This window comes from Idiotropiscis lumnitzeri, unplaced genomic scaffold, assembly GCF_059441095.1.
Source record: "Idiotropiscis lumnitzeri isolate Australia: NSW breed Sydney's pygmy pipehorse unplaced genomic scaffold, RoL_Ilum_1.0 HiC_scaffold_57, whole genome shotgun sequence".
Lineage (NCBI taxonomy): Eukaryota > Metazoa > Chordata > Actinopteri > Syngnathiformes > Syngnathidae > Idiotropiscis > Idiotropiscis lumnitzeri.
Window position 1 is genome coordinate 1,204,238 of NW_028283595.1, and position 11,958 is coordinate 1,216,195.

Consider the following 11,958-nt stretch of genomic DNA (forward strand, 5'->3'; position numbering starts at 1 on the left):
TTTATATAGTGTAGAAAGGCATCCTGAAGCCTGGAAAGTCATTAATTTGATTGTCCAGTATTTCCTTCATGAGATATTGCAACACTTAGAAAAAGTGTACAGCGCCAGCAGACAATGAATTTTCAGCACTAAAAAAACGAAACTTCATTAACAGCTAAACCAAACGTTTCCAATGTAAATTTCCACATTTATAGAGTGTAAAAAGGCATCCTGAAGCCTGGGAAGTCATTAATTTGATTGTCCAGTATTTCCCTTATGAGATAATGCCTCACATAGCAAATGTGTACAGTGCGAGCTGAAAATGCATTTACAGCACTAAAAAAACAAACTTTTATAACAGCTAAACCAAACGTTTCCAATGTAAATTTCCACCTTTATATAGTGTAGAAAGGCATCCTGAAGCCTGGAAAGTCATTAATTTGATTGTCCAGTATTTCCTTCATGAGATATTGCAACACTTAGAAAAAGTGTACAGCGCCAGCAGACAATGAATTTTCAGCACTAAATAAACGAAACTTCATTAACAGCTAAAGTAAACGTTTCCAATGTAAATTTCCACCTTTATATAGTGTAAAAAGACATCCTGAAGCCTGGGCAGTCATTAATTTGATTGTCCAATATTTCCCTTATGAGATAATGCCTCTCATAGCAAATGTGTACAGTGCGAGCTGAAAATGCATTTACAGCACTAAAAAAACAAACTTTTATAACAGCTAAACCAAACGTTTCCAATGTAAATTTCCACCTTTATATAGTGTAAAAAGACATCCTGAAGCCTGGGCAGTCATTAATTTGATTGTCCAATATTTCCCTTATGAGATAATGCCTCTCATAGCAAATGTGTACAGCGCGAGCTGATAATGCATTTACAGCACTAAAAAACCAAACTTTTATAACAGCTAAACCAAACGTTTCCAATTTAAATTTCCACCTTTATATAGTGTAGAAAGGCATCCTGAAGCCTGGAAAGTCATTAATTTGATTGTCCAGTATTTCCTTCATGAGATATTGCAACACTTAGAAAAAGTGTACAGCGCCAGCAGACAATGAATTTTCAGCACTAAAAAAACGAAACTTCATTAACAGCTAAACCAAACGTTTCCAATGTAAATTTCCACATTTATAGAGTGTAAAAAGGCATCCTGAAGCCTGGGAAGTCATTAATTTGATTGTCCAGTATTTCCCTTATGAGATAATGCCTCACATAGCAAATGTGTACAGTGCGAGCTGAAAATGCATTTTCAGCACTAAAAAACCAAACTTATATAACACCTAAACCAAACGTTTCCAATGTAAGTTTCCACCTTTATATAGTGTAAAAAGACATCCTGAAGCCTGGGCAGTCATTAATTTGATTGTCCAATATTTCCCTTATGAGATAATGCCTCTCATAGCAAATGTGTACAGCGCGAGCTGAAAATGCATTTACAGCACTAAAAAAACCAAACTTTTATAACAGCTAAACCAAACGTTTCCAATGTAAATTTCCACCTTTATATAGTGTAGAAAGGCATCCTGAAGCCTGGAAAGTCATTAATTTGATTGTCCAGTATTTCCTTCATGAGATATTGCAACATTTAGAAAAAGTGTACAGCGCCAGCAGACAATGAATTTTCAGCACTAAAAAAACGAAACTTCATTAACAGCTAAACTAAACGTTTCCAATGTAAATTTCCACCTTTATATAGTGTAAAAAGACATCCTGAAGCCCGGGCAGCCATTAATTTGATTGTCCAATATTTCCCTTATGAGATAATGCCTCTCATAGCAAATGTGTACAGCGCGAGCTGAAAATGCATTTACAGCACTAAAAAACCAAACTTTTATAACAGCTAAACCAAACGTTTCCAATGTAAATTTCCACCTTTATATAGTGTAAAAAGACATCCTGAAGCCTGCGCAGTCATTAATTTGATTGTCCAATATTTCCCTTATGAGATAATGCCTCTCATAGCAAATGTGTACAGCGCGAGCTGAAAATGCATTTACAGCACTAAAAAACCAAACTTTTATAACAGCTAAACCAAACGTTTCCAATGTAAATTTCTACCTTTATATAGTGTAGAAAGGCATCCTGAAGCCTGGAAAGTCATTAATTTGATTGTCCAGTATTTCCTTCATGAGATATTGCAACACTTAGAAAAAGTGTACAGCGCCAGCAGACAATGAATTTTCAGCACTAAAAAAACGAAACTTCATTAACAGCTAAACTAAACGTTTCCAATGTAAATTTCCACCTTTATATAGTGTAAAAAGACATTCTGAAGCCTGGGCAGTCATTAATTTGATTGTCCAATATTTCCCTTATGAGATAATGCCTCTCATAGCAAATGTGTACAGCGCGAGCTGAAAATGCATTTACAGCACTAAAAAACCAAACTTTTATAACAGCTAAACCAAACGTTTCCAATGTAAATTTCCACCTTTATATAGTGTAGAAAGGCATCCTGAAGCCTGGAAAGTCATTAATTTGATTGTCCAGTATTTCCTTCATGAGATATTGCAACACTTAGAAAAAGTGTACAGCGCCAGCAGACAATGAATTTTCAGCACTAAAAAAACGAAACTTCATTAACAGCTAAACCAAACGTTTCCAATGTAAATTTCCACATTTATAGAGTGTAAAAAGGCATCCTGAAGCCTGGGAAGTCATTAATTTGATTGTCCAGTATTTCCCTTCTGAGATAATGCCTCACGTAGCAAATGTGTACAGTGCGAGCTGAAAATGCATTTTCAGCACTAAAAAAACAAACTTTTATAACAGCTAAACTAAACGTTTCCAATGTAAATTTCCACCTTTATATAGTGTAAAAAGACATCCTGAAGCCTGGGCAGTCATTAATTTGATTGTCCAATATTTCCCTTATGAGATAATGCCTCTCATAGCAAATGTGTACAGCGCGAGCTGAAAATGCATTTACAGCACTAAAAAAACAAACTTTTATAACAGCTAAACTAAACGTTTCCAATGTAAATTTCCACCTTTATATAGTGTAAAAAGACATCCTGAAGCCTGGGCAGTCATTAATTTGATTGTCCAATATTTCCCTTATGAGATAATGCCTCTCATAGCAAATGTGTACAGCGCGAGCTGAAAATGCATTTACAGCACTAAAAACCCAAACTTTTATAACAGCTAAACCAAACGTTTCCAATGTAAATTTCCACCTTTATATAGTGTAGAAAGGCATCCTGAAGCCTGGAAAGTCATTAATTTGATTGTCCAGTATTTCCTTCATGAGATATTGCAACACTTAGAAAAGGTGTCCAGCGCCAGCAGACAATGAATTTTCAGCACTAAAAAAACGAAACTTCATTAACAGCTAAACCAAACGTTTCCAATGTAAATTTCCACATTTATAGAGTGTAAAAATGCATCCTGAAGCCTGGGAAGTCATTAATTTGATTGTGCAGTATTTCCCTTATGAGATAATGCCTCACATAGCAAATGTGTACAGTGCGAGCTGAAAATGCATTTTCAGCACTAAAAAACCAAACTTTTATAACAGCTAAACCAAACGTTTCCAATGTAAATTTCCACCTTTATATAGTGTAAAAAGGCATCCTGAAGCCTGGAAAGTCATTAATTTGATTGTCCAGTATTTCCTTCATGAGATATTGCAACACTTAGAAAAAGTGTACAGCGCCAGTAGACAATGAATTTTCAGCACTAAAAAAACGAAACTTCATTAACAGCTAAACTAAACGTTTCCAATGTAAATTTCCACCTTTATATAGTGTAAAAAGACATCCTGAAGCCTGGGCAGTCATTAATTTGATTGTCCAATATTTCCCTTATGAGATAATGCCTCTCATAGCAAATGTGTACAGCGCGAGCTGAAAATGCATTTACAGCACTAAAAAACCAAACTTTTATAACAGCTAAACCAAACGTTTCCAATGTAAATTTCCACCTTTATATCGTGTAGAAAGGCATCCTGGAGCCTGGAAAGTCATTAATTTGATTGTCCAGTATTTCCTTCATGAGATATTGCAACACTTAGAAAAAGTGTACAGCGCCAGCAGACAATGAATTTTCAGCACTAAAAAAACCAAACTTTTATAACAGCTAAACCAAACGTTTCCAATGTAAATTTCCACCTTTATATAGTGTAAAAAGACATCCTGAAGCCTGGGCAGTCATTAATTTGATTGTCCAGTATTTCCCTTATGAGATAATGCCTCACATAGCAAATGTGTACAGCGCGAGCTGAAAATGCATTTACAGCACTAAAAAAACAAACTTTTATAACAGCTAAACCAAACGTTTCCAATGTAAATTTCCACCTTTATATAGTGTAGAAAGGCATCCTGAAGCCTGGAAAGTCATTAATTTGATTGTCCAGTATTTCCTACATGAGATATTGCAAAACTTAGAAAAAGTGTACAGCGCCAGCAGACAATGTTTTTTCAGCACTAAAAAAACGAAACTTCATTAACAGCTAAACCAAACGTTTCCAATGTAAATTTCCACATTTATAGAGTGTAAAAAGGCATCCTGAAGCCTGGGAAGTCATTAATTTGATTGTCCAGTATTTCCCTTATGAGATAATGCCTCACATAGCAAATGTGTACAGCGCGAGCTGAAAATGCATTTACAGCACTAAAAAACCAAACTTTTATAACAGCTAAACCAAACGTTTCCAATGTAAATTTCCACCTTTATATAGTGTAGAAAGGCATCCTGAAGCCTGGAAAGTCATTAATTTGATTGTCCAGTATTTCCTTCATGAGATATTGCAACACTTAGAAAAAGTGTACAGCGCCAGCAGACAATGAATTTTCAGCACTAAAAAAACGAAACTTCATTAACAGATAAACCAAACGTTTCCAATGTAAATTTCCACATTTATAGAGTGTAAAAAGGCATCCTGAAGCCTGGGAAGTCATTAATTTGATTGTCCAGTATTTCCCTTATGAGATAATGCCTCACATAGCAAATGTGTACAGTGCGAGCTGAAAATGCATTTTCAGCACTAAAAAAACAAACTTTTATAACACCTAAACCAAACGTTTCCAATGTAAATTTCCACCTTTATATAGTGTAGAAAGGCATCCTGAAGCCTGGAAAGTCATTAATTTGATTGTCCAGTATTTCCTTCATGAGATATTGCAACACTTAGAAAAAGTGTACAGCGCCAGCAGACAATGAATTTTCAGCACTAAAAAAACGAAACTTCATTAACAGCTAAACCAAACGTTTCCAATGTAAATTTCCACATTTATAGAGTGTAAAAAGGCATCCTGAAGCCTGGGAAGTCATTAATTTGATTGTCCAGTATTTCCCTTATGAGATAATGCCTCACATAGCAAATGTGTACAGTGCGAGCTGAAAATGCATTTTCAGCACTAAAAAACCAAACTTTTATAACAGCTAAACCAAACGTTTCCAATGTAAATTTCCACCTTTATATAGTGTAAAAAGACATCCTGAAGCCTGGGCAGTCATTAATTTGATTGTCCAGTATTTCCCTTATGAGATAATGCCTCACATAGCAAATGTGTACAGCGCGAGCTGAAAATGCATTTACAGCACTAAAAAAACAAACTTTTATAACAGCTAAACTAAACGTTTCCAATGTAAATTTCCACCTTTATATAGTGTAAAAAGACATCCTGAAGCCTGGGCAGTCATTAATTTGATTGTCCAATATTTCCCTTATGAGATAATACCTCTCATAGCAAATGTGTACAGCGCGAGCTGAAAATGCATTTACAGCACTAAAAAACCAAACTTTTATAACAGCTAAACCAAACGTTTCCAATGTAAATTTCCACCTTTATATAGTGTAGAAAGGCATCCTGAAGCCTGGAAAGTCATTAATTTGATTGTCCAGTATTTCCTTCATGAGATATTGCAACACTTAGAAAAAGTGTACAGCGCCAGCAGACAATGAATTTTCAGCACTAAAAAAACGAAACTTCATTAACAGCTAAACCAAACGTTTCCAATGTAAATTTCCACATTTATAGAGTGTAAAAAGGCATCCTGAAGCCTGGGAAGTCATTAATTTGATTGTCCAGTATTTCCCTTATGAGATAATGCCTCACATAGCAAATGTGTACAGTGCGAGCTGAAAATGCATTTTCAGCACTAAAAAAACAAACTTTTATAACAGCTAAACTAAACGTTTCCAATGTAAATTTCCACCTTTATATAGTGTAAAAAGACATCCTGAAGCCTGGGCAGTCATTAATTTGATTGTCCAATATTTCCCTTATGAGATAATGCCTCTCATAGCAAATGTGTACAGCGCGAGCTGAAAATGCATTTACAGCACTAAAAAAACAAACTTTTATAACAGCTAAACTAAACGTTTCTAATGTAAATTTCCACCTTTATATAGTGTAAAAAGACATCCTGAAGCCTGGGCAGTCATTAATTTGATTGTCCAATATTTCCCTTATGAGATAATGCCTCTCATAGCAAATGTGTACAGCGCGAGCTGAAAATGCATTTACAGCACTAAAAAAACAAACTTTTATAACAGCTAAACCAAACGTTTCCAATGTAAATTTCCACCTTTATATAGTGTAGAAAGGCATCCTGAAGCCTGGAAAGTCATTAATTTGATTGTCCAGTATTTCCTTCATGAGATATTGCAACACTTAGAAAAGGTGTACAGCGCCAGCAGACAATGAATTTTCAGCACTAAAAAAACGAAACTTCATTAACAGCTAAACCAAATGTTTCCAATGTAAATTTCCACATTTATAGAGTGTAAAAATGCATCCTGAAGCCTGGGCAGTCATTAATTTGATTGTCCAATATTTCCCTTATGAGATAATGCCTCTCATAGCAAATGTGTACAGCGCGAGCTGAAAATGCATTTACAGCACTAAAAAACCAAACTTTTATAACAGCTAAACCAAACGTTTCCAATGTAAATTTCCACCTTTATATAGTGTAGAAAGGCATCCTGAAGCCTGGAAAGTCATTAATTTGATTGTCCAGTATTTCCTTCATGAGATATTGCAACACTTAGAAAAAGTGTACAGCGCCAGCAGACAATGAATTTTCAGCACTAAAAAAACGAAACTTCATTAACAGCTAAACCAAACGTTTCCAATGTAAATTTCCACATTTATAGAGTGTAAAAAGGCATCCTGAAGCCTGGGAAGTCATTAATTTGATTGTCCAGTATTTCCCTTATGAGATAATGCCTCACATAGCAAATGTGTACAGTGCGAGCTGAAAATGCATTTTCAGCACTAAAAAAACAAACTTTTATAACAGCTAAACCAAACGTTTCCAATGTAAATTTCCACCTTTATATAGTGTAAAAAGACATCCTGAAGCCTGGGCAGTCATTAATTTGATTGTCCAGTATTTCCCTTATGCGATAATGCCTCACATAGCAAATGTGTACAGCGCGAGCTGAAAATGCATTTACAGCACTAAAAACCCAAACTTTTATAACAGCTAAACCAAACGTTTCCAATGTAAATTTCCACCTTTATATAGTGTAGAAAGGCATCCTGAAGCCTGGAAGGTCATTAATTTGATTGTCCAGTATTTCCTTCATGAGATATTGCAACACTTAGAAAAGGTGTACAGCGCCAGCAGACAATGAATTTTCAGCACTAAAAAATCGAAACTTCATTAACAGCTAAACCAAACGTTTCCAATGTAAATTTCCACCTTTATATAGTGTAGAAAGGCATCCTGAAGCCTGGAAAGTCATTAATTTGATTGTCCAGTATTTCCTTCATGAGATATTGCAACACTTAGAAAAGGTGTACAGCGCCAGCAGACAATGAATTTTCAGCACTAAAAAAACGAAGCTTCATTAACAGCTAAACCAAACGTTTCCAATGTAAATTTCCACATTTATAGAGTGTAAAAAGGCATCCTGAAGCCTGGGAAGTCATTAATTTGATTGTCCAGTATTTCCCTTATGAGATAATGCCTCACATAGCAAATGTGTACAGTTCGAGCTGAAAATGCATTTACAGCACTAAAAAACCAAACTTTTATAACAGCTAAACCAAACGTTTCCAATGTAAATTTCCACCTTTATATAGTGTAGAAAGGCATCCTGAAGCCTGGAAAGTCATTGATTTGATTGTCCAGTATTTCCTTCATGAGATATTGCAACACTTAGAAAAAGTGTACAGCGCCAGCAGACAATGAATTTTCAGCACTAAAAAAACGAAACTTCATTAACAGCTAAACTAAACGTTTCCAATGTAAATTTCCACCTTTATATAGAGTAAAAAGACATCCTGAAGCCTGGGCAGCCATTAATTTGATTGTCCAATATTTCCCTTATGAGATAATGCCTCTCATAGCAAATGTGTACAGCGCGAGCTGAAAATGCATTTACAGCACTAAAAAACCAAACTTTTATAACAGCTAAACCAAACGTTTCCAATGTAAATTTCCACATTTATAGAGTGTAAAAAGGCATCCTGAAGCCTGGGCAGTCATTAATTTGATTGTCCAGTATTTCCCTTATAAGATAATGCCTCACATAGCAAATGTGTACAGCGCGAGCTGAAAATGCATTTACAGCACTAAAAAACCAAACTTTTATAACAGCTAAACCAAACGTTTCCAATGTAAATTTCCACCTTTATATAGTGTAGAAAGGCATCCTGAAGCCTGGAAAGTGATTAATTTGATTGTCCAGTATTTCCTTCATGAGATATTGCAACACTTAGAAAAAGTGTACAGCGCCAGCAGACAATGAATTTTCAGCACTAAAAAACCGAAACTTCATTAACAGCTAAACTAAACGTTTCCAATGTAAATTTCCACCTTTATATAGTGTAAAAAGACATCCTGAAGCCTGGGCAGTCATTAATTTGATTGTCCAATATTTCCCTTATGAGATAATGCCTCTCATAGCAAATGTGTACAGCGCGAGCTGAAAATGCATTTACAGCACTAAAAAACCAAACTTTTATAACAGCTAAACCAAACGTTTCCAATGTAAATTTCCACCTTTATATAGTGTAGAAAGGCATCCTGAAGCCTGGAAAGTCATTAATTTGATTGTCCAGTATTTCCTTCATGAGATATTGCAACACTTAGAAAAAGTGTACAGCGCCAGCAGACAATGAATTTCCAGCACTAAAAAAACGAAACTTCATTAACAGCTAAACTAAACGTTTCCAATGTAAATTTCCACCTTTATATAGTGTAAAAAGACATCCTGAAGCCTGGGCAGTCATTAATTTGATTGTCCAATATTTCCCTTATGAGATAATGCCTCTCATAGCAAATGTGTACAGCGCGAGCTGAAAATGCATTTACAGCACTAAAAAACCAAACTTTTATAACAGCTAAACCAAACGTTTCCAATGTAAATTTCCACCTTTATATAGTGTAGAAAGGCATCCTGAAGCCTGGAAAGTCATTAATTTGATTGTCCAGTATTTCCTTCATGAGATATTGCAACACTTAGAAAAAGTGTACAGCGCCAGCAGACAATGAATTTTCAGCACTAAAAAAACGAAACTTCATTAACAGCTAAACCAAACGTTTCCAATGTAAATTTCCACATTTATAGAGTGTAAAAAGGCATCCTGAAGCCTGCGAAGTCATTAATTTGATTGTCCAGTATTTCCCTTATGAGATAATGCCTCACATAGCAAATGTGTACAGTGCGAGCTGAAAATGCATTTTCAGCACTAAAAAACCAAACTTTTATAACAGCTAAACCAAACGTTTCCAATGTAAATTTCCACCTTTATATAGTGTAAAAAGACATCCTGAAGCCTGGGCAGTCATTAATTTGATTGTCCAGTATTTCCCTTATGAGATAATGCCTCACATAGCAAATGTGTACAGCGCGAGCTGAAAATGCATTTACAGCACTAAAAAAACAAACTTTTATAACAGCTAAACTAAACGTTTCCAATGTAAATTTCCACCTTTATATAGTGTAAAAAGACATCCTGAAGCCTGGGCAGTCATTAATTTGATTGTCCAATATTTCCCTTATGAGATAATGCCTCTCATAGCAAATGTGTACAGCGCGAGCTGAAAATGCATTTACAGCACTAAAAAACCAAACTTTTATAACAGCTAAACCAAACGTTTCCAATGTAAATTTCCACCTTTATATAGTGTAGAAAGGCATCCTGAAGCCTGGAAAGTCATTAATTTGATTGTCCAGTATTTCCTTCATGAGATATTGCAACACTTAGAAAAAGTGTACAGCGCCAGCAGACAATGAATTTTCAGCACTAAAAAAACGAAACTTCATTAACAGCTAAACCAAACGTTTCCAATGTAAATTTCCACATTTATAGAGTGTAAAAAGGCATCCTGAAGCCTGGGAAGTCATTAATTTGATTGTCCAGTATTTCCCTTATGAGATAATGCCTCACATAGCAAATGTGTACAGTGCGAGCTGAAAATGCATTTTCAGCACTAAAAAAACAAACTTTTATAACAGCTAAACTAAACGTTTCCAATGTAAATTTCCACCTTTATATAGTGTAAAAAGACATCCTGAAGCCTGGGCAGTCATTAATTTGATTGTCCAATATTTCCCTTATGAGATAATGCCTCTCATAGCAAATGTGTACAGCGCGAGCTGAAAATGCATTTACAGCACTAAAAAAACAAACTTTTATAACAGCTAAACTAAACGTTTCCAATGTAAATTTCCACCTTTATATAGTGTAAAAAGACATCCTGAAGCCTGGGCAGTCATTAATTTGATTGTCCAATATTTCCCTTATGAGATAATGCCTCTCATAGCAAATGTGTACAGCGCGAGCTGAAAATGCATTTACAGCACTAAAAACCCAAACTTTTATAACAGCTAAACCAAACGTTTCCAATGTAAATTTCCACCTTTATATAGTGTAGAAAGGCATCCTGAAGCCTGGAAAGTCATTAATTTGATTGTCCAGTATTTCCTTCATGAGATATTGCAACACTTAGAAAAGGTGTACAGCGCCAGCAGACAATGAATTTTCAGCACTAAAAAAACGAAATTCATTAACAGCTAAACCAAACGTTTCCAATGTAAATTTCCACATTTATAGAGTGTAAAAATGCATCCTGAAGCCTGGGAAGTCATTAATTTGATTGTCCAGTATTTCCCTTATGAGATAATGCCTCACATAGCAAATGTGTACAGTGCAAGCTGAAAATGCATTTTCAGCACTAAAAAACCAAACTTTTATAACAGCTAAACCAAACGTTTCCAATGTAAATTTCCACCTTTATATAGTGTAAAAAGACATCCTGAAGCCTGGGCAGTCATTAATTTGATTGTCCAATATTTCCCTTATGAGATAATGCCTCTCATAGCAAATGTGTACAGCGCGAGCTGAAAATGCATTTACAGCACTAAAAAACCAAACTTTTATAACAGCTAAACCAAACGTTTCCAATGTAAATTTCCACCTTTATATAGTGTAGAAAGGCATCCTGAAGCCTGGAAAGTCATTAATTTGATTGTCCAGTATTTCCTTCATGAGATATTGCAACACTTAGAAAAAGTGTACAGCGCCAGTAGACAATGAATTTTCAGCACTAAAAAAACGAAACTTCATTAACAGCTAAACTAAACGTTTCCAATGTAAATTTCCACCTTTATATAGTGTAAAAAGACATCCTGAAGCCTGGGCAGTCATTAATTTGATTGTCCAATATTTCCCTTATGAGATAATGCCTCTCATAGCAAATGTGTACAGCGCGAGCTGAAAATGCATTTACAGCACTAAAAAACCAAACTTTTATAACAGCTAAACCAAACGTTTCCAATGTAAATTTCCACCTTTATATCGTGTAGAAAGGCATCCTGGAGCCTGGAAAGTCATTAATTTGATTGTCCAGTATTTCCTTCATGAGATATTGCAACACTTAGAAAAAGTGTACAGCGCCAGCAGACAATGAATTTTCAGCACTAAAAAAACCAAACTTTTATAACAGCTAAACCAAACGTTTCCAATGTAAATTTCCACCTTTATATAGTGTAAAAAGACATCCTGAAG